This window comes from Oncorhynchus masou, chromosome 32, assembly GCF_036934945.1.
Source record: "Oncorhynchus masou masou isolate Uvic2021 chromosome 32, UVic_Omas_1.1, whole genome shotgun sequence".
NCBI lineage: Eukaryota > Metazoa > Chordata > Actinopteri > Salmoniformes > Salmonidae > Oncorhynchus > Oncorhynchus masou.
The window spans coordinates 67,358,665-67,367,459 of record NC_088243.1 but is presented as its reverse complement, the minus strand read 5'-3'; the positions used below and the strand labels follow the sequence as shown (position 1 = coordinate 67,367,459).

Here is an 8,795-nt window from a genome sequence, read left to right as displayed (position 1 = left end):
ACAAATACAGTATACAGGGTGCTGCAAGCTGGGATCGTTGAGAAAATGGGGACAAGTAAACCTGCAACGAATCCTGAATTGTCTGTATACATAATACTTGATGCTTGCAAAAAAAAAAAATCAAAATGAAAATTAAATGTTGTCGTTATTTGAAAGTGGCTCATTAGCGTTATTGTACCTCAGAGAGGCAAGAAGGTTGGCGGAGCAGATGTTGAGAAACATTTATTATAACCCCTCTAACCCCGGGTCTTATGGGGGTAAAGAGCATTTACAGAGAGCTATAGCCGAAGAAACAGAACAGAAATTATATCTTGGTTAAGCGCTGCTAAAGTGAATAAGTGGTTAGCATATTGCAAAGCATAGCTTATTACCAGGATTGTGAACGTTTATGAGGTAGGCCCATTTATTGCTTATGATTTCTGATTGAATTAGGCTATCTAGCTTCCTTCTCTGTCACCCCTCCACCCTGGGGTTGACATATTATTTGCACTACAAGCTCGAGGGTCCTTTCGGCTATGACGGATAAATTTGACTGATCAAGTCGTTCTAGCAGGGCGATACATTGTTCAAGATCTGCTTCGCCATTGGGTAAAATAAGAGATAACGTGTTATGCAGGCTATCTCCACAAATGTCCAACTATAAAACATCACGAGGTTCACCATAATCTCTTGCCCTGTTTAACACTTCGTTCAGAGTATCAAATATCATTACATAAAACACAGCATAGTCAAGATTCTGAATCACCCATGTGAAATTGAAAAGCTGTCGAATCTCTGTATTGTTGAAATTATTTCGGTACACAACCCGTACACTTCTATCAATGCCATCTCCCTCCTGATTTATTAGACAATTTTCCAATTCCTCAAAAACATTGTATTGCGCTTCAGACTCTTCTGACCTGGGCGTTAATGTCTGGTTTTGTGGGGTGTGCGGTGCAGAAGATCTTAGGCTCTCATTCATCTAATTACAGATATGAGGGCTTCGGGAATCTGTGATAACAGGTTTTCATTCGTCGTCCCTGACTCGTTCATACGATTAATAATTTCTAGGAGTTTGGATGGAACCTGTGATAATACGCTTTCATCTATCGGTATTATGTCTGTTACCCCCGCCTTGTTCATATGGCTAATTATATCTTGGAGTTCGGGCAGTATCTGTGATGAGAGTTTCAACTGTCTCAATTATGTCTGTTGGCTCAGCCATTTGGATAATTAATGATGTGTGTTCTTGGTATCCTGTATTTGTGTTTTTTTATAGTTTTTTTATCGGATTGCTGTTTAACAAACTTGGCTGTCATGAACATCAGACCAAAGTGCAGCGTGGTGTGAATGCATCATTTTAATGGATGACGAAAACTCGAAGTAAACTGAAAAAAAATAAAATAAATGAACAACGACCGTGAAGCTATATACGCAATGTGCTGACACAAGCAACTAACATAGACAATCACCCACAACCCACAATGACAAAACAGGCTACCTAAATATGGTTCCCAATCAGAGACAATGACTAACACCTGCCTCTGATTGAGAACAATATCAGGCCAAACACAGAAATAGACAAACTAGACATACAACATAGAATGCCCACTCAGATCACACCCTGACCAAACAAAACATATAAACATACAAAGCAAACTATGGTCAGGGCGTGACAGTGGCATTGTTCTATGCCATAAGGATAGATCCTGACGGTATTGTCGCTGGAGTAAAGCCCCCAATCGTTTGTGGAGCAAAACCTTTCGGGATGTTAGAGCCCTGGAAAAGGCTGTGAAATGCTGAGCTTGTTCTATTTCAGGTCCGGGGGTTTCCACCAAAGAATTGGCTGAATCAAGAAGGTTGGCTGCATCCCATAATAGCCGGTGTCCTTTAAAACGGTGAAATCCTCCGGTTTGGTTGTTTTATTATGAATGTCTGGTGAGACGGAATCCTCTGCATGCTCTAGATGTGTGAGGTTTTCTGTGCTGTTATACGCCGGGGAGGATTCTGAAAGAAAATAATACATACAAAATAGGTTATTAAACATAAAAATAAGTTAGATAAAAAAATGTCAAATACATTTCAGGTATAATACTATATATTAACAATACATAATTAAAATACCTCAGCTTTTTTGATGAGGGCTGTTCCGACGAATCGCGGAAAACGGGGGTTCTTGACTTCTTTCACCAAGCATTCCCGATTCTGCCGGGCCTGTCTCGTTGGAGCCTGAAAATACATTATTTGTCCTTGTTTTAACATATTCAAGCCTAAAAATGTATAAATAATAACACATGTATAATTAATAATATATATTTAATGGCTTCATACCGTGTCCATGGAGCGCCGTTTCGAGAAGCCGTAAGTTCCCTGCCCAGTAGCACTTTTCGGGAGAGGCTGATTCTGAGCAATGTACTTGAGCCCGAGTTGTGCGTTGCTTGTTTGGGTCTGGAATATGGAGTGAACGGGTGGAGGTTCCCGGGGGAGTTGACGGGATGTTTAAGTCCTCTGTTCTTGGTGTGTTTGAAAAAACGTTCGTACAGAACGGGAGAATAGCATCTGTGTCATCTGCACCTCCAACGTTGTTTAGGGTCCAGGGTTTTTTCATGTATAAATATTATTGTGTATGTGATTATTGGACTTGCGTCTACAGTAATGTGAATAATTTTGCACGCTCAATTTTTCAGTTTTTGATTTGTTAAAAAAGTTTGAAATATCCAATAAATGTCGTTCCACTTCATGATTGTGTCCCACTTGTTGTTGATTCTTCACAAAAAAATACAGTTTTATATCTTTATGTTTGAAGCCTGAAATGTGGCAAAAGGTCGCAAAGTTCAAGGGGGCCGAATACTTTCGCAAGGCACTGTATAGCTGTGACACCACATCACAGTACCTGTGAAAGGAGCGAGGGGTGCATTTACAGTATATAGGGCTGTTGAGACGAGCGTGGTCATGACAACAGGAAATGACACATCAATCTCTGAAGAGGTAATCTCTGTGTGACCTTTGGAAGCACAATAATGACCATTGTATAATAAATACTTACTGTCATACAATAACGACTCACTATATTAGATTACTGACTTATTATCCTACAATAATGACTTACTATTTCATAATAATGACTTAATACTTCATTATTATGAATTAGTAAGTCATTATTATGAAACAGTAAGTCAGTACTGTAAGTACTGTAAGTCGTTATTTTGAGATGGTCATTGCTGTAACATACTTATTCATTTTTTTCATTATTCTGAGATTGTAATCATTATGAGATAGTAAGTCCTTATCGTAAGAGAGTAGGTAGGTATTGTGAGATAGTAAACCGTTAATGAAAGATAGTTCATAGTTAGTCATTATTATGAGATATGAAATCGTTACTGGAAGATAGTACGTCGTTATTATTAGATAGTATCTTACAATAACGTATTATCCACCCAGGAGGCCCAATAATTGTATTTTTTATTTAACCTTTATTTAATTAAGCAAGTCAGTTAAGAACAAATTCTTGTTTACAATGAGGGCCTAGGAAGAGTGGTTTAACTGCCTTGTTCCAGGGCAAAATGACAGATTTTTTACCTCTTTTACTCAATTATCTCATAATAATTACTTATTATTGTACAATAACAATGTACTATCTTCGAATAATGACTTATTATCTAAAATGACTTACTATCGCACAAGAATGACTAACTATCTCATACAAAATGACTTATAAGCTTACAATATTGACTTACTATCTTATAATAATGATTAACTATCCGATAATAACAACTTGCTATCTCATAATTATGACTTACTATCTCATAACAGATGCATATTTTGGGTGGCAGGAATGAGCTTCCTTAGTGACCAGACTGACTGAATGGAATAAATAAAATTGTGACAGCTACTGTATATGTCACAGAAATAAACAAATTGAATTAATTGAAGAACTATACTACTGGTATGTTACGTAAGAATATATACCCAAGTGGATATGAAATAAAGTATACCTTTGGATCATATTTTACAATAAATCTAGAGGGATTAGTTATAACAATTAGCAACAGAATATTTGCTTTGAGTTCTGCCTTCATATTTCCCTTAGATATCTAGGAGAGCATTACAAATAGCTAAAGAAGGAAGGACACAGTCAATCTTTTAAGTGAACGTAGCAAAACGGCATATGGCTCGGGACTGGCATTAAATATTTATCATATAATCAAAATAAATACACAATACAATGTTGATATATTACTATCTATTTAAAATGTATAGACACAAACTATCCAACTGTAAGAATATGCCTGAATGAGGAAGCTTTGGTTAAACTCGTGGCTAAATGCTTGCTTGGGAAACAGAGGCAGACCAAAAACCAAAGAAATAGCTACTTCCAGCTGCCACATGTTGTTGTTCTTTTATGCTGTAAAATGTAATTGCCGGAAAGAAGCAACAGCCACTGTAACAAGTGTATGCCAAACCCTAGGGAGAACAAAGTGAATGCAGGGCCGTATGAGCATGCAAGGGGGGTTGAGAACCATCTGAGGAGTGCATCGCCAGCCACCGCAACCTCCAGTGCCCCAGTCTCCTCCACATGGCCCCACAAGGCCACTGAGAGACAGTGAGAAGGATCCAAAATGGCCACCCCACCATGCCCAGTAGCTTTGACAAGAGTTAGAGAAGCTGTGGGAATGACAAACTGTTAGTCAACAGGTTATTGTGAGATAGTACGTCATCATTATAATATAGTATGTCATTATTATGAGATGGTAAGCCGTTATTGAAAGATAGTTAATAGTTAGTCATTATTATGAAATATGAAATCGTTACTGGAAGATAGTACGTCGTTATTATTAGATATTATCTTACAATAACGTATTCTCATAATAATGACTCAATTATTATTCCTATCTCAATATAATGACTTACTATCTTATAATAATGGCATACTATCTCACAATAATGACTTGCTCTCACATTAATGACATGCTATCTCATAATAATGACTTACTATCTCATAGTAATGGCTTAATATATCATTATAATGACTTACTAGCTAAAAGAATGACTTACAATCTTACAATAACAACTTACTATACCACAATAATGACTTACTACTGCATAATAATGACTAACTATCTTACAATAATGACTCAATATTGTAAAAGAATGACTTACTATCTCAAAATAATTATTTATTATATTATATTATTATATATTATATTATTAGATATTATATTATATATATTATATTATATAAGTATGAGTTGCTATTTCATGATAATGACTTACAATATTCGTATTATTTTTTTTTATTAACATTTTTCCCCCGTTTTATCCCCAATTTCATGGTATCAATTTGTTAGTAGTTACTATCTTGTCTCTTCGCTGCAACTCCCGTACGGGCTCGGGAGAGACGAAGGTCGAAAGCCATGCGTCCTCCGAAACACAACCCAACCAAGACGCACTGCTTCTTAACATAGCGTGCATCCAACCAGGAAGCCAGCCGCACCAATGTGTCGGAGGAAACACTGTGCACCTGGTGACCTGATCAGCGTGCACTGTGACTGGCCCGCCACAGGAGTCGCTAGTGCGCGATGAGACAAGGATATCCCTACCGGCCAAGCCCTCCCTACCCAGGACGGCGCTAGGCCAATTGTACGTCGCCCCATGGACCTCCAGGTCACGGCCGGCTGCGACAGAGCCTGGGATCGAACCCAGAGTCTCTGGTGGCAAAGCTAGCACTGCTCCACCCAGGAGGCCCAATAATTGTATTTTTTATTTATCCTTTATTTAATTAAGCAAGTCAGTTAAGAACAAATTCTTATTTACAATGACGGCCTAGGAAGAGTGGTTTAACTGCCTTGTTCCAGGGCAAAATGACAGATTTTTACCTCGTCAGCTTATGGATTCGATCTAGCAACCTTTCGGTTACTGGCCCGACACTCTAACCACTAGGCTACCTGCCGCCCCATAATTATTTACTATTATTTACATAATAATTACTTACTATTGTACAATGACAACTTACTATTTTACAATAACAATGTACTATCTTCGAATAATGACTTATTATCTTATAATGTCTTACTATGGCACAAGAATGACTATCTCATAAAAATGACTTCATATCTTACAATATTGACTTACTAACTTATAATAATGATTAACTATCCTATAATAACAACTTGCTATCTCATAATTATGACTTACTATCTCATAACAGATGCATGTTTTGGGTGGCAGGAATGAGCTTCCATAGTGACCAGACTGACTGAATGGAATAAATAAAATTGTGACAGCTACTGTATATGTCACAGAAATAAACAAATTAAATTAATTGAAGAACTATACTACTGGTATGTTACGTAAGGATGTATACCCAAGTGGATATGAAATAAAGTATACCTTTGGATCATATTTTACAATAAATCTAGAGGGATTAGTTATAACAATTAGCAACAGAATATTTGCTTTGAGTTCTGCCTTCATATTTCCCTTAGATATCTAGGAGAGCATTACAAATAGCTAAAGAAGGACACAAGATTTCCCAGGAGTATTATACTCCCTTGAGGTCATACATATTTGATAATCCTCTTAATTAAGTCTAATTAAACAAAGCTGCAATCAGTATAGACATGAGTGTGGGAGATGTGCGATGCTATGGCAGAGCACTACTGGGATGTTTTTCTCTTCCGATTGCCAATGTTTTCTCTTCCCAAGTCTTTCAATATATACATTTCAGTTCTACAATCAAGGACACGATCAATTTTTTAAGCGAACGTAACAATTTTTAGCACATAACTTTGGCATGCCAAACCCATTCTACTTTACCACAGTAATTATTTATTAGAGGAGTTTTGCAAAACGGCATATAGCTTGGGAATGTCATTAATATTTATCATATAATCTAAATAAATACACAATACAATGTTGATATATTACTATCTATTTAAAATGTATAGACACAAACTATCCAACTGTAAGAATATGCCTGAATGAGGAAGCTTTGGTTAAACTCGTGGCTAAATGCTTCCTTGGGAAACAGACCAAAAACCAAAAAATAGGTACTTCCAGCTGCTACTTGTTGTTGTTCTTTTATGCTGTAAAATGTAATTGCCGGAAAGAAGCAACAGCCACTGTAACAAGTGTATGCCAAACCCTAGGGAGAACAAAGTGAATGCAGGGCCATATGAGCATGCAAGGGGGGTTGAGAACCATCTGAGGAGTGCATCGCCAGCCACCGCAACCTCCAGTGCCCCAGTCTCCTCCACATGGCCCCACAAGGCCACTGCGAGACAGTGAGAAGGATCCAAAATGGCCACCCCACCATGATAACAAGTTCAAACAGGTGCCATTAATACAGGTAACGAGTGGAGGACTGAGGAGCCTCTCAAAGAAGAAGTTACAGGTCTGTGAGAGCCAGAAATCTTGCTTGTTTGTAGGTTACCAAATACTTATTTTCCACCATAATTTGCAAATAAATTCATAAAAAAATACTACAATGTGATTTTCTGGATTTATTTTTTTCTCATTTTGTCTGTCATAGTTGAAGTGTACCTATGATGAAAATGACAGGCCACTCTCATCTTTTTAAGTGGGAGAACTTGTACAATTGGTGGCTGACTAAATACTTTTTTGCCCCACTGTATATATAAGTATTTATACAAAAAATGTTATTGCAATCACAGATTTAGAATAAGGCCGGCTCATAGCCTGTGGAAAAAATGAGGGGACGCGAACAACAGGTATAGGCCAATCAAAAAGGTTCTTTATTATAAACCAAACGATTAATTTTAAACAAAGAAAAGGGAATGAGGTGTGAAAGTATCATAATGTAAGGTGTATGTAAAGTGCAGGGATGTGTGAATCTGTGTGTGTGAATGACTGAGTGCAAACTATGCAAAACTACAGAGGAACAAACAACACAGGATCATACCTGGAGGAGCAGAGAGAGATAGAGAGCGAGAGAGACAAGATTGATTAGTGAAGCCGTTTAAATACCCTGAGCCCAGGTGACTCCAATCACTAACGACCCTCCTCTGCCTGCAAGGAGGAACCGCCCCTGCACTGCAGAGGGGCCGTGACACCCCCCTCCTTAAAATGAGGGTCCCACCCTCAACCCAAAATTCAGCCCAACATGTTCAAAACAATAAAATTCCCCAAAAAGAAAAAAAAAAGATACCAGTCCCGGCTCCTAGTAGTGGCCCCGTGTCCCCCAACTGACTGTCCGCCCCTCAAACTCGGCAGCCCTGGTACCTGGTGAGAAATGTAAGAGGAAATAGGCGCAGACATCCCGTAATGGTCCGCAGAGAGAATATACAAACTAGGTTAAAGGAGCACGGGGCAGAGCATCAGCAATGATATTATCCTTACCACTAATGTGTTTAATATCAAGGTTGAATGGTTGCAAGAACAAAGCCCAACCTATCAGGCGCTGGTTGGGATTTTGCAGGTACCTCAGAAAAATAAGTGTGTTGTTGTCAGTGAACACAGTTAAAGGGGTCAAACCAGAACCAACATAGACCTCGAAGTGCTGTAAAGCCCAAATGAGACCTGAAGCCTCCTTTTCAATTACAGAATAGTTCTGCTGATACTTATTACATTTCCGGGAGAAGAAACTGACTGGACACTCAACATTGTTATCATTCTCCTGGAGAAACACAGCCCCAGCAACGATTTGACTGGCGTCTACCTGCAATTTGAAAGCTTTCCCAAAATTTTGTGCCGCCAAAACAGGTGCCAAACACAAAAGATCCTTAATAACTGCATTAAATGCCTCTCGACACTGGGTGGATCAGATAAATTCAGCCTTCAACAGATTGGTCAGTGGG

At 38.3% G+C, this 8,795-nt stretch overlaps 1 long non-coding RNA gene across 1 annotated transcript; it reads right to left on the bottom strand.

Annotated features, from left to right (window-relative positions):
- Positions 1 to 1,649: 1,649 nt before the first annotated feature.
- LOC135527083 (uncharacterized) lies at positions 1,650 to 2,407 on the bottom strand. The gene is made up of 3 exons (XR_010453402.1): positions 2,311 to 2,407; positions 2,104 to 2,208; positions 1,650 to 1,986 (listed from the first exon to the last, which is right to left on the bottom strand). It is a non-coding gene; the product is annotated as an uncharacterized LOC135527083 (long non-coding RNA).
- Between the last annotated feature and the right edge of the window lie 6,388 nt (positions 2,408 to 8,795).